Source organism: Castor canadensis, chromosome 11 (assembly GCF_047511655.1).
Source record: "Castor canadensis chromosome 11, mCasCan1.hap1v2, whole genome shotgun sequence".
Taxonomy (NCBI): domain Eukaryota; kingdom Metazoa; phylum Chordata; class Mammalia; order Rodentia; family Castoridae; genus Castor; species Castor canadensis.
The window spans coordinates 138496153-138521282 of NC_133396.1; the positions used below are offsets into that span (position 1 = coordinate 138496153).

The 25130-nt window shown below is 36.8% G+C and overlaps 1 protein-coding gene and 1 long non-coding RNA gene across 7 annotated transcripts in view; one reads left to right on the top strand and one right to left on the bottom strand.

Annotated features, from left to right (window-relative positions):
- The window catches only part of LOC141413986 (uncharacterized), an 85009-nt gene extending 77108 nt beyond the window's left edge, over positions 1-7901 (top strand). The window contains exon 3 of the long non-coding RNA XR_012439106.1: positions 2087-7901. This is a non-coding gene — a long non-coding RNA (uncharacterized lncRNA). The remainder of the gene's footprint in view (positions 1-2086) is intronic.
- Akt3 (AKT serine/threonine kinase 3) overlaps positions 1-25130 on the bottom strand; it is a 286879-nt gene that overhangs the window by 182185 nt on the left and 79564 nt on the right. The gene's annotated exons all lie outside the window — the stretch shown is intronic.

Here is a 25130-nt window from a genome sequence, read left to right on the forward strand (position 1 = left end):
TATTTTAATAGTGTAGTCATGGAATTTCAAAGTATTACAAAGAAATGGACCAATTTAAAAATACGTCATTAGAAAAAAATCTAACTTCCTTACTATAAATATTTTCACTTTATCACAGCATACTCTAAATATGTAATTCAATGAAATATCCTACATTATATGTAAACTGCAGTATGTAACCCTGATGAATATCAAATATGGAAGCAATGTGTCCATAAGACAAATTGACTCCCTTTGTATCTCCAGCACCAACCACAGGACAGGCTGGCAATAACCACTAACTGAATAAAGAAATAAACCTACCACTACACAAAGCAACTCCTGTCAGAACTCTCTCAAGTAGAAACCTCCCTGTAACACAATGCTGTACAGCTTAATTCAGTTTGGGTTAGAATATACCTGATGGATACTATGCACAATAACGGTGTCACTAAAGCAGTACTGGGATCTGGCAGACGGGGCTCGAGTGCTTATTCATCAGGAGGAAGCCTACACCGATCCTGTATTAAAGTCAGTGCCTTAGGTAATAAAAATCAACATAACACAATAGGGTGAGTCTCTCCTAGAATACACTCCCCAGTGCTATGGGATCCTAAAATGAAACCCATGAACTATATTATTCTATGGTGAATCCAAGCCCTTAACTCTTCCGTTCACTCCTTTGTTTTTCTTAGACAATAAATTGAGACTTGTACCACAACACATTAAGGGTGAAAAGTAGAAGTGGTGCAAGAGAAAGAAAAGAAACCCTCAGAGTCTGTAGCCAAGTCCTGTGCGCAGACTTCACCCCTAAGAGACATCTTCACGGTAATGCTGAAAGGCAGGGCCCACAGCATCCCCACTGCACATAGTGGCACTGAGACTCTTAGACACAGGAACAGCCAGGAAAGGACAAAATTAAGACTTGAATAGAGATCTACTAAAATGCCCCCACTTTCAGAATCAACAGTATCATGCAGTGGTGGGGAGTGCACACTCTGCCCAGATTCCAGTGCCAGTTCTCTCACTCACTGGCTATGTGAAAACAGGACACGTCACCTAGTCTCTCTGTGTCTCAGCTTCCTCTTCTAGAAAACCGGAACAATAATAATGGAGAAAAAGTTAGTATTTATAAAGCACACAAAACATCTGGCTCTCAGTAAGTATTACATAAACATCTGTTAACTCAATAAAACATCTTACAGTATAAAGAAAGAAAACAATCAAAAGAGATTTTAGTGAGTGCCTAACATGAACAATGTATTAGACTACATGAAAGTAAATCAAGCCTTTAAAATAAAATGGAATTCCATTATTACTGTTCCACATTAGTTGAGCAAATGAGATTCTGGTTTTATATGGATAAAATTTCAGGTTTTGTCATTTACTTTGCTTATGTCCTATTTCCGTTTACCATTATTATTAATAATAAACTGCGTATCTCTTAAGCTTAACCAATTGAAATCTCTAGTTAAAAACTGACAATCTCACAGAAATCCTTTTTCAATTTATTATCAAATAACTCCAAGAAAAAAAGTCAAAAGCACTTAAAATGAATTTATTACTGAACATTTCAGTAATAAATCATTCCAAATGATCTCATAAGAAAGTTACTACATACAAAAAGAAAGAATAAAGCAAGGGGCGCATTGCATTACCTGCCATGATCCCTTTCCCGCCCTTCCTTTTTTACTGTACAAGTTAATCATCACTTAATCTCAAATGCTCTGCCCTATGAGACATGCACCCCACATCACTGTTAGGCTTTTAAAAGCACTATGAAACAATAGTTTATTTCAACTGCTGAAATATTTACGTATCACCATTGTATATCCAGTAAATTATTCTTGATTTATATTTTAAAGGTGTAGTAATTACGCTAACATTTATAAAACTGAAGGAAATATATGCTTCCGTTTCAATGAATGCAGTTGCATATATATTTAACAGCAGTGCTGTAAATAATGTTAAATACTAGAATATCTATCATCTACAAAAAGTAAAACACACAGAAGTAAAATCTTAACTTTCCCAGGTGATTTTCTTACGCTCTTTGTAAACCCATCTCATGAGGCAGTTTGGAACCAGTTATCTTTTATTTTCTTAGGGGAGAACTGACTTTGCTTAACTGATGCCATCAAACTGAAGTGCACAGATACCCTTCCCACTTTCAAAAGCACAGAAAACAATCAGTGAAATGCAACTATAAATCAAGTACTACACAATTATTCAAATAAGCCCATTTTCTCCTCCAAACAAGCTTAAAGATCAGGTAAGTACCAGAAACACTATTTCTCAATGTTAAAAATGAATTTACTTACCTTGGCCCTCTGAGGGCAGTATTACCTAAAACACACAGACAGAATTCCAGAAAACAATCTTTATCTACTATTCTAATAAAAATACATTTTAAAAAATGAAGTGGACATACTTTTTCACTATATGTTAGTATTTCTGTCTTCATCAGTATCTACAAGCAAAAAATACACTTGTTTTCAAATGTTTCTAGTAATTTTGAAAGGAAATTTTGTTAAAACCAAGAAAGACATCAGCAAGGAAAATACTTCAAGTTTCCTATTGTGAAAGTCACACAAAATACAATGAAATAAAAAGCTATATAAATGATTACATACTGTGTAAGCACTTTTACTAAGTTCCTATCGTAATGTTCTCTGTGGAGTAGTTTGTTTTTTTAAAAACTGAAGGGCATTAGAACATGCAATAATTCAGTAAAGGTAAAATAATTCAAAGAGATTAACAAGGTTAATCCCTAAATTTCTCCTCAAAAGTAGCCAATGGCCAGTAGATTAATTTGTTACAAATCATTCACTTATTAATAAAAGACAATACAAATGACAAACTGACAATGTAGGGTCAAAGCACACACTCAGTTTTCATAACTGACCCTCAAAGTATAAAATATCTTTACATGGCCTAAGGACTGTCAATTTACTTTCTAAATATGACTCAATGCACATTGGGATTTTATTCCTTTTCCTCAAAAGTACCTATTTCATAAAAAAGTAAAAAAAAAAAAAGTTTTCTGCTTTACTTACTGACCACTTGCTAAACGCTGAATAACTAACAGCGTTATTCAGTGCTATGTCAGACCTCTTATCTAAGAGCATAAAAAGTGCTAATCTTCCTGTCAGAGTTTTACGTATAAGTTAATTGGTGATTATCCAAGGCTAAATCTCCTATCACTAACCCTTTAAAAATAAATAAAAGAAAAAGAAAAAAATACCTAGGTTAGAAAAGTGACCCACTGAAGAGAGGCAGAAATTATTGTAAGCATAAGCAGGTAAACATCAAGTTTACTTTTATACAACAGCTGCCCTGATACATGGTTGCCAGTTAGTAGAAATGGCCTTTATTTAGCTTTGCCTTCACTTTCAATATGTCTTTTCATCTGTAACTTGAGGTATGATTCTCCACTCAGGAACAATGACATTATCTAGCATAACTTTGAATAAACTAAGTTTTAAAAATCTGTATCACGAAAATTAAAGGGTTTTATTGTTTATAAAATATATATCGTCAATATTTTAAGGTCTAAGAACAAAGTAAAATTAAATGACAACCATTTCTATTAAAAAAGTACAATGAGCTACCTGATGAGAGTCAGGTAAACACAGCAAACGTGGAGAAGGGAAAGGAGACCATGTTATAAAGTTCTTCACTGAAAAGTATAAAATTATGAACTTGGATGCAGTGCTCCAGTCTCAAACGAATGAATGACTTTCTTAGTAAAATACACAGATTTCTTCATAGTTTATGCCTTTCCCGCCTTTCTATCTTAATCATTTTCTGTTCTAAAAATTGCCAACATCTTTAATCAAGATTTTCTTGAGACTAAAATCACATTAAAATTTTTAAGCTGAAATACATCACAAGATACCTTGAAGAATATGTGAATATGTGAAATATACTGGCCAATATTTTTAAAAATCACTATTCATGCAGGATTTTTTTAGAGGCACAATTCAAATACATGTATACTGAACTAAAGCTAAAAGCTCCCAGTTTGGGTTGTTTTTTATTTTTTGAGTTATCCTGACAATATGCTAAGTTGTACAGTTTCATTCATTTGTGAAAACCTCCTCATAGTATTTTCATCCTCATCCTTTATACAACAGTACAGGCTCCGGGATATTTCCACTTGTTAAAAAGTTGTTTTTAGTAGACACAGCATTTTTTTAAATTAGACTGTAAAACTTAACTGTATTTGTGTATGAGTATCAGCATCTGTCACATGTGTCATTAAACATTAAAGTACCCTTAAATAAAACCAGCACTGCACTGAAAACATGAGGTATATTTTTCTAGTATAATTGGCTTATTCTCTGAAACTGAAGTAGAACCCCTTGGTTACTACACAGCATCCTGTGAACCCCTCTTAGATACTGAAATACGCAGCTCTCCCAAGTGCACATTCCTTGACTCATCATCCCAAAGTACTGAGTAAGAACCATTTAACAGAGTGAGTGCTTGACTGAAACAACTTGAAAGGAAAGCCTCACCAACACCACAGACAGCTGTGTGGGAATCATATATACTCTCCTCAGTCAGCTACTCCAGTCCCTTGCCGGCCAACAACACGTCTACTTAGCCCAGTGCCTCCATCAGTTAGTCTCTTCATCTACAAAATAAAGAGTCCTGACGATCAAACAATGCTTTCAAACTGCACGAGGAGATGACCCATTACTGTTAGTGCTATTGGCTCATCACAATCATTACATTTGTTAACCATGCTTTGCAAAATCTCACTGTAAAAATAATCACAACCCAAATACAGCTCAATTACTGGCTGTATCTGGGAACTCCAAAATAATTTGAGAATGATATTGAATTAAAAAGAATGAAGACAATTCTTCAGAATCTCATACTGAACTTTTAAATAAAAAATAATTGTATAGGGTAAAATATAAAGTCGACAGTGAATAACTAAATCATACCACATCTCTAAAATATTCCTCTTTGACCAGTTTTCTCTATATTCTCTTTAAACAATCCATTTCCCTCCAGATTTATGAAACAACCATAAGTCACTAAATAAACAATAGGTTCAAAAAAGGAAAAAAAAACTTGTATCTGTGACCATTCCCTTAAAAGAGCCTCTAGAACCTCGTACAGTCACTTTGCTGTAGTCAGAGCATTATAGAATTACAAGTTACAGACCTCTGACTTGCACTAACATCAACAAAATGAAGCATTACTCACAGCTACTACTGAATTTGCTCCAAATAGCCTAAATATACTATCTCCTTAGTCCCTTTCAAGAGCAGTTATTGTTTCCTTCTTTGAACAGATGAATTCACGCTTAAATAGTTTCAGTGACTTTCATAAGTTTCCTGTCTAAGTTAAATGATATTTCAATATGGTCTAAGTTCAAAGACACTTAGCCTTTAATATTTCAATCATCTTACTATGTGCACTTGCCTGTACTACTAAGATTTGGCAAATGGCTCTGATGAAATGAGAAAGCCTATGACTAAAAGCATGGCCAGCCAAGTCTGCTCTGTTCAAGCTCCTTCTTGTTAGCCTCTCCTTACCATCTTGATCATGGGCAACCCACACTCTCTCACCTTAACAACCCTTTACCTGGAAGATGGCATGTTGCATGTGCCAAATTTAACAGAGACAGCAGGACTGTGAAACCATTTGCATATAATTCTACATATAAAAATGTGGACATATTCATGGCCTTCCAAATAGAAGAAAAAAGAATAAACACATGAGACAAAGGAGAGGTCCAGTGAAGCTGATGGCTCTCTGCACCTTTTCAACAAACGGGTTAAGAGTCACAGGAGAGATGGAGAGCGAGAAAGAGTTTTTCCAGACAGCTGTGACTCTGTTTCTTTATAAGAGTAGAAAATAATCCTTTCAGCAAGACACTATTCTGGACATGAGGCTCTGTCAGAGTAGTGGCCTTTCGACCACACATGAGGCATTTTTGCTTAATAATCATGCAACAAAGCCTTAAATGTTTTAGGAAAGCATGGATTTGCCAAAAGTCAAAGCAGACAATCTTGAATTTTCCCAACGTCTGCTTTTTTGTAATAGAAATGGACAAAAGTAACAGAACCAAGGCTTCTCTTTTAATACTCTAGCCGTTCCTTTTGCATTGTGACTGGTTTTGAAATTTCACAAAAATTTGAGATGTTCCAGAATGTGTCTGAAAAATTTTGCCTAACATCGCTCTTCTCCCATCCAAGTACTAACCAGGCCCGACCCTGCTTAGCTTCCGAGATCAGACAAGATCGGGAGCGTTCAGGGTGGTGTGGCCGTAGACCGCTCTTCTCAATCGTTTCAGGTCAAAGTAATACAACGGATATTTAAGTAAACATATTTACTTCTACCTAAAAATAAACACTACAGTTTTTGAAAGCATTCCAGATATGCAAAATCTCCAACACCTAATGATAAAAATGGACCAGAAGGAAATATACAACCAAATCATTAATGCTTGATGAAAACATAGGTAAGTGTTTGTTGTTTATAGCATCAAAAATAAGAGAAAGTATTAACCAAAAAGGCCAAGTTACTACCTAACTTTGTTTCCCAACTAGGAACACCTAAGTTCAAAGTACTATGGAATTACTTAGTAAAATGAATTTGCTACTCTCTAACCCCTAGTGGTAGGCTAAAAAACAAGTCAAACTAATTTCCAATGGTAGTTTAAATATTGACTAAACTGTTAATGCAAGCATTAAGAGCATGGCAATTCAACTGATTATTTAATCAAACACTCCTGTTACCAGTTAGCAATGCATACCTAACATTAACCAAATAGTTTAGCTACATTTATATGGAGGAATAAGAAAGTTTGTATTGCCATTTAAAGAAGTTGCTTTCTAAAACTAGACATGAACAAGAGAGGGGAGAGGAAGTATTAAACCTCTGAAGTAATTAAGGAAATAAGGGGAGGGGGCCTGCAGGAAAGCAACGATAATTAGTATGTACCCCTGGTTAAGCAGATTCACACACACATCCACTGTGTATACGCACAAACATCAGCATCACAAGCCGTCTCAAGTCCTCGCCATTATTCTGCTCGACATCTGCACATGTTTATGCGTCTCTCCAAACAACCTCTTGAACACCCTGCTGGAGCTGTCATTTTTTTCTTCTCCCTATCTGGCAGATGGCAAGTCAACAATCGGCATCAACAGCAGCCGAATATCTCCCCCTCCACACTCCCCCCGAAACAGACACAATAATAACTTCTTTGTGCTTCCCTACAATGCAGCTGCTTAAACCATTTCGCTACAAGGCTGCTTTGCCTTAATAAAAAAAAAAATCCCTTCTGTCAAGTCTAAAAAGCAGCATAATGTTAAGCAAGCTAAAGCCACAGCACAGCTGCAAACGGGCAGACACATTGACAGCTCCTCCCTTAACAAAGCCCTGCGAATTGAAGGGGGTTCATCTGAGGCTCACACAGTAATTAGTATAAAAAAGTCCGACAGCCTCTATTATGCTAAGGGAAAAAAAAACTGGACAGAACTGGGCTGCTGTTTTGCGTCAAGAGTTCTGCTGCAGAGTAGATAAATCATGTCGGGTTTTTTCCTCTCTTTTTAAAGACAGTAATAAGGAGGATGAGAGAAGCTAATTTGAAAACTTGGACACAGTAATTGTACCATATGGTGAGCGTTTATCCTTTCTGAAACGCGCGCTAACAGTCACTCGCATGCACACTGCTTTGTTTTACAGTTGTTATTCTCTCTACCATATTCATAAAGTGGATTTGAATATCTGATACTCAAGAGAAGTTGTGTGTAATTAGCAACACAACTGCCTAGGTTTAATTTATTGGCCTTGCACTGCAATCTAGTAAAATACAAAACAAAATTAAACAATGTGTCCACTTTTTAAAGAGTGTTTTTTTCCTCAACTCAATAAAAAATTAATGAATGCAGGTTCACTGGAGGGTTGCTATCTAATATTTTTTAATATTCCATCAGAATAAGCTATTATTATTGATAAGGTTTCTACAAATCAATTTAAAAGACTCTGTATCACCATGAGAATGACCTTCCATTAAGATATGTTTGATTTCACAAAAGCACATGTAACTCTTATTCAAATAGACAACCTAAGTTCCTCGTAGGTGCCATAAAATTTTTTCAAAAAACTCTGTCAGTTATTGACAGAATAAGTATTAAATACTATGTACCAAGAATTGTGACAGGCATAGGAAGGAAGATATAATATAGAAAATTTTTCATTCAAATACATAAGTTGACAATATTTTTGTCTACTTCAAAATCCAACAAAGTTTTGCCTATTAGAAAAAAAAAGACTTTAACAGCACTAGTACATTGCTTATTAAGACCTAATATATATCAAAATAATACTCTCCTGATGAAAAATCTATAGAAAAAGTTGTAAGTAATTTGATAGCTGAAACAGAAGTTCAATGCCATCAGTATTCCTTTTTAGATCAATGTATTAATGTTGTGAACACGCTGACATCTAGCTAGAACTCATGGGCATCTCTGAAATTTCAAGTAGAAATAAAAGCACTGGTCTGAATTGCTGGAACTTACATGCAATGACAGATATTCTTCTAATCCATATTTTTGGGACTTTAACAGGAAATACTTTAAGGAAATTTTACCTCAACCCAGAGCTCATACATTGCATGAAGCAATGTATGTCTTTATGTGTGCATGTGTGCATGGGAATGGCCTCCCAAAATGCTTTAGAAGGAAATTCACATCATCACATTCAGAAGGAGTGGGAACCACATCCAGCAAGTACCAGCAATCCTTTCCTGTAGCACATCTTTATCTTGGTTTTAAAGAGATAAACTTCATCACTCACCACTAGTCCCGTGACTTCCCTCAATTTACTTACATAAAAATATTTCGCTTTTGTATACTTTACAGCTCAGTAGACATTTTCAAATATTAATTAATTAATATCATGCGGGATCAGAATTGGTTTGACACATGCAGATATTCTGTTTGGGAAATATTTGACACATGCCTGAGTCTGTATACTTTTAAAACAGGTGGATCCTGTTGTATTAACGAGATCATGGCATTATATGGTATTAAAAAAGAAATCAAGCCGGGTGCTGGTGGCTCATACCTGTAATCCCAGCCACTCAGGAGGCAGAGATCAGGAAGATCACAGCTTGAAGCCAACCTGGGCAATTAGTTCACGAGACCCTATCCTGAAAAAACCCTTCACAAAAAAAGGGCTGGTGGAGTGGCTCAAGGTGTAGGCTCTGAGTTCAAATTCCAGTACCACAAAAAAAATGAAATCAGTCTACAGAGGAGGTAAAATCCTTCATTTTCTAAAAACTGCAGAAAAAACATGATATAACTATTGTAGTTAATGAAACAAAGAAAAAAGAGAAGCATTGTTCAGAAAATGGACACAAAGATATGACCAAAGGACTGAGCTCTTCACCACATGATAAAATCTGAGTGGAAAAGCAAAAACTTGATTTTATTTAGGAAAATCAAATTGAGGATATGTGTCAGCTGAAAGCCCCATTTATTTATATAACTTAGGGTGAATGTTTGATCAGAAAATTTAATGAATAATGATGGGCTTGACTTCTGAAAAGGTTTGTTACAGCATTCGAGCAATGTTTTTCTTAGCTAAATCTGTGAATTTCTAAAATATATGAAACTATTTTGCATTATGTCAATGATGTAAGTGCAAACATTTAACTGTCATAGTGATAAATTAAGAATATTTTATAAGCTACTTCTAATTATAAGAGCATTATTCTAGGTTGGACTTAGTGGCTCATGTCTGTAATCCCAGCTACTTGAGAGGTAGATATCAGGAGGATCACAGATCAAGGCCAGCCCTCATGTCAACAACTAAGCCAAGCATGGCAGTACATGTCTGTAATCCTAGCTATGTAGGAGGCACAGGTAAGAGGATTGCAGTCTGAGGCCAACCCGGGGAAAAAGCATGAGACTCTATCTGAAAAGTAACTGAAGCAAAAAGGGTTAAGGGTATGGTTCAAGTGGTAGAGCACCTGCTTAGGAAGAGCAAGGCCCTGAGTTGAGTTCAAACCCTAGCACCATAAATAAATAAATAAAAATATGGCAAGAGAACAAGTGGTTTTGAGAAGGCCTCGTCCTCTGTGTGATCACAATTCCAATGCTCTTAACTAAGGAGCAACGGGGAGAACTAAACTCAGACAGGACAACACAGTAAGAAGGCCCAGTGATACTCATTTTAATTTCTTACAACATCTCTCATAAGGGCTCACGTGTGTCACAAAAGCATCAAGCAGGTGTTCTCGTATTAAATGTGAGTAACTGAAGTAGTCAAAAGAGGTGTGCCAAGTACAGAACACAACTCCAAACATACTGGGTTCTCTTAAGCACTTGCAAATATTTGATCAAAATTATGACACACCACTAAAAAAAAAAAAAAACAATGCAGTGGTCTACTGGCTTCCCAAGGATGATGCTAAATCCTCATGTGACACTTTGGAGGGCAAGAAAGCTAGCATACTCATGAGGACTTCCTACATAGAAATCCAAGCAATGCATTAGCTGACCACAAACATCTTTCTGTAACAAAAGCAAATTAAGCAACATGAGTATCTAGCATAAGATTTCAAACTATGAGGGCCCAGAAGTTAAAAAGGAATAAATACTTTGTAAGGCTGATATGGAAAAGAATGCAAGAAGAAAAGTCATGTTTAGAATAGTACTCAGAAGCAGGCCTCAGCCAAAGACATACCGCCAACACTTACACAGACCAAGTATCTTTAACGTTAGTGCTGTTAGAGCTCCTTCAGTAGCAAGGAGCAAAGACCCAGTGAAGCTAGTAATATAAACAAGGGTATTAATGGGCTACAAACAGCACACGCACAGAAAGGAACTGTATAGGTAGGCCTTGTGCAAGTTGGATGTGGAACATGACAGAGTCGGGTTCCTTTGTCAGGGTTGGTGTCTGCCTCTCCCTTGTCTCTCCCAGGCCCTTCCAGACTCGATGCTCTCTCAGCATGTCTGCACGTTCTGTGCTCTCACCCCTAGCTCCTTCACTTGCTCACACATTTGTTCCCTCAGAAGCTCAGCTTGCTTAGCCCTCACTGCAATCTGACCCAACACCACGGGATGGCTTCACTTCATTTCTCAGCTGCATCCACCATCTACCTCCCCAATCCCTTCTGGCAGTTCCTAGGCCAAATGTTCACCAACTGGCTTGAATGGAAGTGAGGTGGCTACCCCAAGTAACAGGAGGGTGGACAGACCAGCTGCCATTAGAGAGGCAGTGAAGCACTGGGGAGAGAGGAAGGGAGGGAATGAATGAGTAAGAAAGAAAGATCAGACAGATGCCTAACTTAGAAACTTCTAATTTCTGGTTTAGAAAGATCTAAAGTAGATTAATCTAACTTATTAGATTAATCTTAATAATGAGGAAAATTGGTAGTAAAGGCTTTGTGGAATAAGTCCCTGTTTTCTGTTTTGTATGACCACTAGAAAGAACTCTTAAGGCATCCAGGCAGGACTTATTTGAGTACATTATTCACTATTACTATATGAAATGAGTCCTGTGTTCACTCTAGTGAATAGTTTTCACATAATACATTTGAGAATAACACTAATCCTGTGACAGAAGTATACAAGCAATTACCATATAATTTCAATGTTTTACAGGCTTTTAGTTACTGTTATTATACATTTACAAGAATCTTGTCTCCTGGTTTTTAAATTGTGCAAGATTTTTAATTTTTCAAGGACTAGGTACTATCAGAATACCAAAAGCACTGGCAACTCTACTTGACAAAAGGGTATGGTTCCAAACATTTACTTTGTATTTACTTTGGTTTACCATTTATGTGTCAGATTTAAAACTTCGCTCTCACAGAAAATTAATGCAAAAGTACTGCCCAGTAGTTAGAAAACTACTTTCTCTTCTATTGCTGGCACACAAAGAAAAGAGAGTTTCAAAGCTTAGGGCTGAGCATGGTGGTACATGCCTGTAATTCCACCTGCTTGGGAGGCAGAGAAAAGGAAGATCGCAGTTCAAGGCCTGTCTGGGCAAAAAGTCAGTAAGACCCCATCTGAAAACCAGTTAAGTCTGTTATGGTGATTCACACCTGTAATTCCAGCTATTTAGAGGAATCAATAGGGAGACTGAAATCCAAAAGCTGAACCCAGGAAAAAAACACAAGACCCTATGTGAAAAACAACTATGGCAAAAAGGGCTGGGAACATGGCTCAAGTAGTAGAGCACCTACCTAGCAAGTGCAAGGCTCTGAGTTCAAACCACAATACAGCCAAATCAGTTAAAGTTTAAAAAACAAACAAACAAACAAAAAACAACCCAACTTCAAAGCTATATACTTGAACAAAGAGAGCCATGGAGCTTCCCATCAAAGTCATTATAAAAGAGCTTTGAGTTCTGAACGGACAGTTGTGCTAAACTACCACTTAGGTCCCTTCACACGCTAAAAGTCAGGAGGAAGTGATTTCACTGCTTAGGAAATTGAAATGGAGAGCTGGTAAGAGACAGGCTGCCTCTGGGCCACTTCTTTCCCTTCAAGTCCAGTGCCATCCTAGCTGGTTCAGATCGCATGCTATACTAAACTTGTAAGAAGTCTTGGATCGCAAATTGCCTTTCATAACACTTCTATTTTAAAAATGAGTGGTTAAAATTTGCCTACATAGCAAGCACAAGTTCTGGGTTTGATCCCCAGCACTGCAAAAAGTAAGATCTTTTAAAAACACAAAGAATTATAGATTAGAATCCATTTATGCTCAACACACAATGTAACTATGAGCCTCTACCCTGTCAAGGTATTACTCCAGGCTGAACCAACATCATCTCTTACCGCCTGCCTAAAAGAGAATTCCGTCTGCAGCTGCAGCAGCATGCACAGCGGCTGAAAAGAGCCCACATCTAACCATTGCCACCTTGCACACAACTTGGAATGCAGGTGGTTCTAAGTCAATGACTGCACATATTTTCTTTGTTATCATTTACAAACATCTGAACTGAAACATCAGTTCAGTTGAATAGTATGTTTTAAATTTGTAGCCATTACTAATTCTTCATTTAAAAGCTTTTTTAAAAAGCTGTCTAGGCCACAGCAATTTACTTATCATGTTTTTTGGGTTTTTTTAAAACTATCTGATAAAATCCAGCTGGACCCAAAATGTTAATCTGTATCAAGTACAAATATGAAGAGTAAATGTTAGTAAAATGAATCGAGTTTTTCCTTTTAAATGCTCTATCCAGTATTTTACATATCCAAAATAAAAAGTACATTCCATCTATACCTCAGGCATTGTAGAAATACAATATGCTGAATTTTACACATGTATAAAACAGACATAATACAACTCCTTTCACTATGAGAATGGCTCCAAAGAGAAATAATTCAAGTAATGAATCTAAATCCCAGCACACAGGTCAAAAGCATTTGCAACTCTGTTCATTTAAACATTCCACCTTTTTTGAATGTCACATAGTCAAGATAGTCACTGCAATAAGCAAAAAAAAAAAAAAAAACACTTGCAAATTGCATGTGAAATGCAGCAATTCTTTTTTAAAAGCCAATAGTGTTTTAAATCCCATCCAACTCTCAGAGACTGGGACTTCAATTTTCATGTCCTCTACTCCTACAACTGTCAAGGACTGCTCTCCTTTATCTGTTTACACTGTAACTCCTAGACTCTCTAAGGGTTTTGTTGTATCATTCTCTAACAGACTCTGATTTTTTCTCACTGTCCTTTATTCCTCTCCTTTCACTGAATTCCACATTTATTCCTCCAGCAATTGGAGTCAACACCAATTTCACTCCCCAATTCAACTTTGTTTTCTTGACTCCCAACCCCAATTCCTAACAGATAAGAATTAAATTCTAAGTAAACTATTCACTCTAAACATTGTTGAGTGCTTTAGTGAAGGTCATGCTGGCTGCTGAAAGATAAAGCATGTTACCATTTGAATCTGCAATGTCCCTCATAGGCTCCTGCCCTGGAGGCTGGATTGCCAGAAGGTGGGCTTTCGGGAAGTTACTGGGTCTTGAAGGAGCTGACCTAATCCATGGGCTCATCCCTTGGACTCCTAATGTAATGGTGCCATTGGTCACTGGGCGAATGCCTTGAGGAGGTATCTGTCTTGTGCCCATCTCTCTTGGCTTCCTGGCTGCCATGAGAGAGCCTCTGAGATGTGCTCCCACTGCAGTGATGCTGTGCTTCCACAGGCCCAAAACAATGGATGCAGCCTACCACGGACTGAAACCAACTCACAAAATAAACATTCCCTACTTTGAAGTTGTTCCCTCAGGTATTTTTCACAATTGTGATAAAAATCTGACTCACACAATGAGATTTTAGTGGCTTAACATGATGCAAGTTTTCATTTTGGCTCATGTAAAGTCAAAAACAAATACTACTTTCCAGTGGTGTTTCTCCTTCATATATGATTCAGGGTCTAAAAACCTTGTCCTTCCAGAAGCTCTGTTTTCTCTTTGGTTTCATGATTGCCGTCAAAAGGGAAAAGAGAGGGGATTAAAACACAGGAGATGTTTGAGCCAAGCCTAGAAGTATCATGCATTAACTCTGCTCATATTTCAGTAGCCAGATTTCAGATTATGGTTACATCTAACTTCACTGCAACTGAGGAACACAGTCTAGATTTATGCTGGGTCAGGGGTGGGAATACAAGTGGTATATGCAAATGGTTTAGACAGCAACTAGCCAACCTTGGCTGTACTATTGTTAAGTCCTTAAACACATTCCTGCTTAATTACCTTAGTGTTATGACACCAAAGAAATGAGAGCATCTATACACCCAAAAATGGCTACAACAGTATATTTTATGTTTTATATGTGTGTGTGTGTGTGTGTGTGTGTGTGTGTGTGTGTGTGTGTGTGTGTAGCAAACAGGAAGAAGAAGGGAGGGGAGGAAAGGAGAAGGAAGGGAGGGAGTTTTTGCTTCCAAATCTTTCTTGTGAGACCAAATATATGCATAAATTAAATAGTAAAAAGGTATTTCAATATAAAAAGCCCTAAATCAAAGATGAACTAACATCAAAATAAGTAAAATATAACTAATCTTCACATGCTTTATCATATTACATAGAGTTCTATGATCATTTTTAACCTAAGTAAGGTTTCAACCTGACTTGGCTTCAGGCTCTGATGTAAGGATATGAGGAAAAAGGAAAACAAACTTGATAATAATCACAACACTGCCTTAACTCAAGAGTGACCCAGCTAAAGAGGCATTCTCCACAAATATGAACAGCTTTTAAAATTATGAATTAGATGTAAACAATAAGGGTAAATGAATTTGGGGACAAAATGCAAGCAGCTCTTTGCCTTTTTCTTGCTGCTTTTATATCTTTCCAGATGTTCAAGTTCCAAAACCTCACCTCATAAAGTATATGCCACAAGGCATTAAATTGGAAAACAGAGCTAGCAGATATATAAAGGTATTAAGTACCTTTATAATGCTTACGGTCTTCTATTTTTACATCATGGGGAGAATGAATAACCTTGGAAATGTGTCATCTCAATGTAATCCTATCTTAACTTGATACTGTGTGTTCACAGAGCCAAAGACCGTCAGTGCTGGAAGGAAACAGGTATTAGCACAGCATTAACTGATCTTTCTGCTGTTCTTGGACAAGGCAAATCACAGATAAGATCACCCTACAGAAACTTTTCTATAGCCTAGGCATTATGGTCATTTTCATTTTTTGAATCACATTTAAATTTCTACATATTACATCATAAAAATCTCTAAAAAGCCAAGCATAAACATTTCAAATAATTTCTAAATACCTTTTGGAAATGAGTATTTTAGTTTTATAGTCACTAAAATTTACACAGCTTAAAAGATCACAGGTATTATGTTATTTTCATGAACCAAATGTTTAACATTAAGCACAGTTCACGATTTTGACACACCTTCTGCCTATATTCATGTTGCAAGTATTGCACTGCTTAACTTTTATTATATTATGCTTACATTTGAACTGGTAAGTGTAAGAGATACATCCTTCAGAGAAACAGTTATACACGCTGAAAAGGCAACTTACATTTCCTTCTGAATATAAAACCGTAACTCCATTTAAAGTAGTCTACCCGAACATTAACATTTCTAAACCATATTCTATGTATGTTTGTGAGTGCATGTAGTGAATAAAAAACTAAAGAGACAATAACAGAATTCCAAAATTGGTTTCATAAAAGATATTCTCCTATCACATACTAATAGCCATCACATCCTATAGACCACAGCTAAACAGTCAAGGAAGGTTCTTATACTACACACAGGAAGTCAACAAATCTTTTCAGACAAACAGGAACAGTAAATTCTAAACTTAAGAACCTGGGACTGGAATGCCTTGCCCAATCCTCACTATAGAGAATGACATGAAAATTCATGTCTTCAATAAAATATCAACTAAGTCAGAAACAGAAATATGACAAATTATACTTCAAATATTGTATTACATTTGATGTGAGCAACAGTAGAACAATTATCACTCTAGATGCTTTGTCTAGGAATTAGTCTTTCTCAAGTAATAGAAGAAATAAATCTGAGTACCCATTTTCAAAACTACCAAAGCCACTTTTCATTCAGCATTTATTATTTTCATTTAAAACGTTCATGGTCAAACTTGACATGGGCGGGTTCTCTTTCTTTAAAACACATAAGTTTACAAGTAATAACAAGATCTGAAAAGCAATTTATAAAAATGACTAAATATTTTGCTCAACATAAACCATAAATATTTTACCTAGTTCTCACCAGGTCCTATATCAAGAAGTATTATTACAAAGTAGCTAAAAACTCAATCCCGATATAACAAAAATAATGTTAGCTGGCATGAGAGAGTGTTTTGAAGTGCTTTCAGAGTACCTCAGTCTCACACTCAGATCAGGAGCATCTGTCCACCAACTGTCAAGATAATGTCTAGTCTACGAGTTTTCCTGAATTCATCACTATTCATAGATGCCTGTCACTACTCAAAAGACAATGAAGAAGAAAGAAAATAAACCATATTTTCAAAGCTACTTTACTATTTTATATGTCCTCGTAGATATGAAAATAGAGTTCATCATTTTGAATCCTTCTACTCTGAATCAAGTGTCTCTCCATCTTCAGCTCTAAGAATCCAACTTAAATTTCGTCTAGAAATGGAAGCTCATTCACTATGCTGTATTAGTATTTCTCAGCTTATATTACCACCAATTCAAGAATCTGATCCCTATACCGAAAGAAAATCTAGCCATCAACTCTCCCCATGGAAAATGGCACAAAGAATAATTTTTTTTCATTGGCTGCTTTTTACTAACATTGCAAAGTTTTAAGTTAAATAAAGTCTCTCTCATGAAACCCCACTTAAAATTGAATCCTACAAAATGTATAACCTTATTTTCCAAGTCAGATAAATAATCCTCAAATTACTATACTTGGAATGCTTTTCTGCACCATTTGTGACACTGCTGTTTCAAAGAAAAAATTGGGCCCTTATCTCTGAGATCCTCAAAAGAAAGCCTACATTCAATGAATAACTGACATGGCTAAGAGTGTAGGTCAATGGTACAGTGCTTGCCTAGCCTATTCAAGGACCTAGGTTTGATCTCCAGCACCACAATAAAAAAGAAAAATAAATCTGAGACTATATAAGGCAGAGAAACTGAGGGTAGGGGAATAGGAGGAAATCAGGGAAAGATAGACTACCACCTTACTGAGTATATTATTCTGTAGTACACTAATAGTAGGGCACTATTCTGTCCTCTAGAAAGCAAATTTAGCATTCTCCCGTTTTATAAGCCTATAATGAAACAATTATGTGAGCAAAGCAGTAAAACCTGGGAATCAGTTAGTTTCCAAAGATGTAATTTTTTCTACACTACAAAAATATGGTAATAAGATTTTTTCACAAAATTGTATATAAGTTAAATCTCAAAGCTAAAATATACTCTTATTAATTTTCATCATAATCTAAGAGAATGAGTCCCAAATTTTAGTGTAAATATGACTTACTAGGGCTACTTAGTGAAAGTGCACCCATCTTCCAGGGTCCCAAATCTAGAAATTCTAATTCTAGTTTCTGAGAAATTATACTTTTAATAAGCATTCCAGGGGATTTTAAGATGGGTGAACTACAGGCAACCCCCTTAAGAAATACTAACTTAAGAGCTAAATTTCTCCTGGGAGAAGAAAATTGAATTTAATTCAAAATCCATACTTGATTCATTCAGCAAATTTCTGGTCAAGAATTGTAAGGGGTGAAGGTGACAATTACTATTCTAAAATGCTATACAACATAGAAAGGGAAATCATGTCCACAATTAACAAAGCTTTGATTCGTAGGATAAGTTCTGCCAAAGTTCAAGCAAAGTTCCAGAAGGGAACACTTACTTTCCTATGGAAGCAAAGGAAAAGTAGGTGAGAGGTAAAACTGGAGTTACCCTTTGGAGACCAATAGGTAGGAACTTACTAGCTGACTAGAGTGAAAAAAGTATTCCACAGTGCTATCTGCAAGGGTGCAGGACAAAGAAATGTCAAGCCATTCTTTGGGAAAAGGTGCTGCATCAAGCTGGATTAACGGAGTGGTAGAACGCAGCCTTTTTGTATGCCTACTTCAGAGACAAGAACGCTGAGGGTGGCAACACAACCATGGAAATCAGGTCTTCAATGGCAGCGAAATAAAATGCTTAAGAGATCACAGATCTGAACCTTCCTCTTGAAGACCGCTCTGGCTTTCTCAATATATAGTACAAACTCAAAGCACCCACTGCCAAGAAAAATTAGTAAAAGCAGTAATTGGTCTTTATGACTTAGCTACATTAACAAAAAGAATACATGTACCACATGTATGTAGCTAAAGAAATCACAATCAATTTTTTATGAAATCAAATTTTACTTAAATAATTTTATGAATATTATTTATAACTTTCAAAGTAACAGATACAATGCACACAGAAAGGTAGTGATGTGCACTCACATTTATCAGGCAATTAGTAGAAGACCAGAAAAGCTGTTGTCCTTTTTCAAAAGTTAGTGCTCACCAAAGATCAGTAGAGGGCAGGTTTGGGCTTCACACCTCCAACATCAGTGTGTGCTAACAGTGTTCGCAACTCTATTTTGATTGCTTTGTTGTTGGGCACTGTAATGGATATTCAGTTTGAGGGATCTGGCGTTTCAACTGAGGATAACCTACTCCCCAATACGAAAACTGAATCTACTTCAGTTGTTCATGAAAGGTAGATAATAATAGAACAAGACTGATTATATATGTTTTAGAAGGTGTTTAAGTAAATTCCAGTGGCAAAAACATTTTTAAACTGTGAAAAACAGAGGGAAGTTATTATCACCTGACCTACCTACTAAATGAAAATATTTTACACATATAAAGTGAACTCAATGCAGATAACAATTTAGAAATACAGCAAATCTTTAATTAATATGGTTGCTTAGTCATAACTAAGTTCAAGTTCTATAATAACTTACAACAGTAATTTCTCAAATATAACAGATATTTTCCTGAAAAACCGAGGCCAACTTTGCTCAGGCTTATTGACCAGCATTGTCTTTCTGAATCCAAATAATGTTCTTTATCTTCAAACAAGCATTCAATCCCACAGCCACAGAGTTGCCAAAATAAGACAGGAAGAAAAACGACCAAGGGTGTAAGGTTGAAAATGGGTCAGAATGGCCACATTAATTTTCATTCCCATAGCCATTAAAAGGCAAGAAATCCCCATGAAAAAGCAGGTAAGGATTTGATAGATATAGGAATAGAAGGCAACAACAAAATCTGTTTTCCCACACACTTGGCCTCCTTCAACAAATGTGAGCAATATAAAGTGAAAGCAGAGCAGATGTGATTCTACCAATCAAGTCTGATTAGGCTGTGGCATCAGTGGCCGAGCCAAAGGCTCCCTGCCTGAGCAGAACAGAGCAGAGAGGGCAGCTTTGTGTAAAACCTGCTTCCTCAGTCTTCCAAACCAACAGGTTATGACAAAACATGAGCAGTTCCTGCAAGTATAAATGGGAAAAATTACACTGAGAATGCGCGCAACCTACATAACACATGCTGAGGCTGAATATACACTGCTGGTCAAAATCAGCACAAGGTACTCAACGTGATATGTAGTATCTGCCAAAGGAGGAAGAACACAGGGCAGACAAAGAACATTTAATCCTAAGGTCAGTTTGCAGAAATTAGTCTACAATACTAGGTGTATTAGTATAAGGCTTCTTATCTTAATTATAATTTGTAGGTTAAAGCATGCGAAGTTGAAAACCTTATTTTCTTGAAACAATAGTTTAGGACTCATGAAACCAAGTTTCACATCCTCTTAAGTCTATATAGAAAGAACCAACTTAATGGATCTGACCTATGAAGTTTTAAAAAAAGAGAGAGAGAGAATCACAATACTGATTAGCCACAGGGGAGGCTGACATTTTATAATAGTTGACCTAATAATATGAATCCCAAGTACATGTCTCTAAAAGACGTGAAGAACTACATAACTTAGTGTCTGCATTAGCAGACTCTACCTGGCCCTGGCAAAGATTGACTGTTCTTTACTGCAACTTCCAGAGACACTATCAATAGAAAGTATCAATAGTTTCTAAGATTCTTTGAATCCCTTATGTGCATGATCATCCTTAAGCAAGCACAGGCACATATACACAGACATTCACTCAAGTACTGACCCACCTTAAATGAAATTTTGGCTCTCGGTGCATACTGTTGGATTTCAAATATACAAAAATTATGTGCATACACAAAAGATGAAGGAAACAAAATATTAATGACATCTCTGTGCAGTAATAACACAAATCACATTTTTCTTCTTTACATGTATTTTTAATTTTCTCCAAAGGAATGGGTCACTCTTAACATCAGAATAAAACAGTTTACTTTCATCTTGCCTGTATTTTCAGTGTCTCCCTTTCTACTTATTCCTTCCTAAGAGCATTCAACATTTTTAAGTTTTAGAATAATAAATATCTTTGGATTATTTGTTTATAACATAAAAATTTCTATGTAAGTAAGTACCTATGACATTAAAAGCTATCCACCACAAGTCAAAATGAAATCAAAAAAACTCAATGCCCTACCACTGATATGTATTATGTTACTACAGTAGCTCGCTCATGTTTTCTATCACTCATATTTTTTTTTGGTTTTTAGCAGTACTGGCATTTGGACTGAGGGCTTTTGCTAGGCAGGCACTCTACCAGTTGGATTCTGCCTCCAGCCCTTTTTTACTTTAATTATGTTTTAGGTAGGATCTCACATTTTTTAACCAGCTTCAGATGACAGGCAAGCCTCCTACCTATCCCTTCTGTGTAGCTAGGATCACAAGAACATGCACCACTCCTGGGCTTGTTTGTTGAGATGGGGTCTCACTAAATTTGTTGTCTGGGTTGGCCTCAAACTGCAATCGTCCCAATCTCTGCCTCCCATATATTTAGATTGTTTTTCAGATAGAACCTCATGCTTTTGCCTGGGTTGGCGTTGAACTGCAATCCTCATGTTTTCACCTCTCAAGTAGCTAGGATTACAGGTAAGTGCCACCATACCTGACCCCCCACCCATACTTTTAAATTAAATGGCATGACAACATCAGTAAGAACAAGGCAATAATAGACAGTCTACAGGAGTTTAGAGAACACTTCTTTTCCTACAACAAGAACTGAGGGTACAAGAAGAGATAGCAGAGAGACCCAGTTGTTCTTCCTGGAGTTCCTGGTAGAGTAACAGTAACAAGGGTAAGCTAAAGTTTCCTCCATGCAGACAGTAAGGCCCACTTCAAACAAGGAAGTACTTCCTCACAGACTTGGAACTAGCAGCCACAGATATTTAAAAGTCAATGTTTTAAGCTCTCTTTATCCAAAATGAATGTTCTGTGAAGAAAAAGAGAAAAAAAGAAAGGCATGAGAAGTAGAACACTGGAAGATGGTATTTACATAGCCAAAATCTCCATTCCTGGCATCATCACACTTGTAAACCAAGGGTTCATGCCTCTTACTAGTGTAGCATCTTTTGAGCAGGCGAGCTCTGGGTTAGAATTCCAGTGCCATAGCTGACAAAGCTGTGCAACCATGGATCAATTGTTTCCCTAGCCCTAGGAATCTTCATTCTTACTGCCAGTGTTCTAAGAATCCACCTTGTAGGCTGCTAGGACAGTTGAGAGACAGTGAAATGCCTGATAATTATAACTTACATGTCTTTAGCTTCCTTCTCTAAAATTCATTCGTCACCCTTATAATCTTTGTCATGTCTACATGATGTCTGTATCATTCACTTAGATTTTGTTTATATATGTTTGCGTATTTTTCCTAAACAAATTTAGCCTCACTTTAACAACTTCTCAATGAGAGGCTGAATATCAAAGCAGATAAAGACCATGTATGACCCAGAACTCTAACCCATGACCAACCTGAGAAGCCAAACCACAAGCGCTGTAGAGCTAGGGGTCAGAATTATCAAGACTGAAGCAATGACTACCAGCTTCCCTCATTTTTGTTCCTGCTTCCAACTCAAGGCCAACCAGAGAATGCTAAAGCTGCTCCCCAAACCAGTCACAGCTGCAGCTTCCCCATGTCAACAGCCTCCCATTGGAGTATACCTGAAGCCTTCCCTTTTTCCCACTGCAAAGCTCTCCCCTTCCCTGTGTGCCTTTGCATCTCTGTAAAAGGGAAGTGATGACGCTGGCTCCCTTCTATGTGAACTCTGATCAAGCAGACTTTGACTTAATTTGGGTGGTCTCTATATTGATTTCCACATCCTGAGAGGGCAGCTTTGACAGGCTATGCATATTCTTCTAATACATAGAAATTAATGATAAAATTTCAAATGCTCCATGAGCCACTTAAAATCTCCCATGTTACACTTTGGGAAATGTTGCACTGCACCTGGGTTACAGGAAAACTGTGACCAGCACTTGTTGGATTCACAGTCAAACTGGCCAGCAATGGAACCTTCTGGGGAGATAAAGGAGTTAAAGAACTTCTAATCCACATAAAAAGCATCTTCTTTACTAACAGTGCCAAATCAGAATTTCTGAGGTCTGACAGTGCTATCGAAGTTTCTTTTCGAAGAAGGAAAACCACCTTGAGATCTGTGACAGGTTGTAAGTGAGCGACCATGTGTATTAGGACCAGGTCTTGAAACCTGAATGGATCTGAGTAGGGGGAGTGGGAAGAAAACACCTGCCTGTCTTACTGCACTTTCCTAGGACTTTCTCCACTCAGACCATAAGATGCCGGAGACTAAAGTCTACATAACCCTCTTTCCTCCAGCAAGGCTGCTGAACAGTGGGATACCAAGCCAGGACAATGTAAATAAGAAAATGGACTGTGCTTCTCTGCTTATAGGACAAATCTGCATGTATTAAACCTACAGTTGTTTTTGTTTTGCTTTTTTTTTTTTAATTAAGTCTAAAAATATTCAGTGTGGATTGAGTTGATCTATCCACACAAGCATGGATGATTCTCAATCTTTGGAATTACTAAAATCAGAAAATATGTTTTAAAATAATAACCCTGGACTCTAGTTCAGAAATTTGAAACATTATTTATTATTGGTGACTTTAAAGAGTTGCTAGATAACTGACACGGGTTCATTAAAAAGATCATGTGTACTGATCATGAACACTTAATAGAAGTTGATAAAATGAAAGAAAGAATACAAGGGAATGAACAGAAAGTACTCTCAACAGCTATATGGTTATATGATGGCACATGTATTGTTCTGTACATTTGCCAATCGGTATTGTTATGGCTTTACAAAGACTCCAGTGCACCAGACTGTAGCTAATTATGTACATTCAAGTGATTAGCAAGCACTTGTTGCCTCTTTCACACCACCCTCCAAACAGCAGCCTTTGAGAGGAGAATAGACTGCAAATTTATTGAGAGAACACTGTTAATCCTTTGGGGAGAATGCAAATGTAAACAGGACTACTCTACATCAAGGTGCTTTGACAACAGCAATCATCTGCACAAACACATGCTCAACAACAAGCAGGTGTTCTATTTCACAACTAGCACCCATTTGATGCTTTCAAGTAAGCATTATGCACAAACTGTTACAAGTACTTTGAAACCAGCTGCAATTACTATAATTAGCTGCTTTCCTACACTTTTTTCCTCTTACCTGTGCAGTACTGTGCTATGCCAATTCATACACTCCAGGTAAAATGACCAGCTCAGGACCTTCACTCTTAAGGTGTGGGAAGAGGACAAAGTAGACTCAATTGAAACTAATTTAACCAGAACAGTCTATAAAACAGCCCAATCAAAAACACTAAACACAAAACTCAGAACTTCTGTTTTCAAACACTTATTAGTGTGAGAAGAGATAGCTTTTTGAAAACCTATTTCAAGTTTTATCTCAGAAGAGATCCAAATTATTGTAGAATTGACTGAAAAAAAGGAGAAAAGGGGTAATATTCTAAAAGCCTGTCAATTAAAGATTAAGTAAAATGGAGTGCTACATGTCCATATGGAATACTATACAGCAGTTAAAAGGCATGGCCTATCAATGGCTATAGCTTTAACTACAGAGCACAAAAACATGAATGAATGAAATAAAGAACATTTCAGAATGCCCAAATGTAAAAATTAATCATCATGAAAATGTACATAGTAGCCAAATCATATCTTCATCCACAAACAAGCTTTAGAGGCAGGACTTTCAAATGCATTAATACAAACTCTAGAAAGTACAAAAGTTAAATAAATATAGTGGGACTTCTCTCAACAGGAAAAATTTGGCAGGGTTGATCCTCCTAAATCCAATTCAGCAACAGACACACTCATGAGGACTGGGACTATGTTATACCTGTATGCCACAATCTCCTGCACTGAGCCAGCACCTTGAGTGAGCACTAAGCACTCCATCAACAAAGAATGCACGAATGAATGAGTGAAAGTATGCGCACACAAATGAAAGCTCACAAATAAAATGAAGCCCTAGAACACTGCTTATAAAAAGTGTGCACTAGAAAAAGGAAAAACCAGATTACATTACTGCATCACTGAAAAATATTTGTAAAAGTATCATTTTTATCTTATTTTATTTTGAGCAAAATAACAGAGGTTTACTGAGCAGAAGAAAAGCCCCCATACGGAAAGTAGGGGGTGGGGAGGGTCCTCAGAAAGGTTGAGCTGCCTAAAAATAG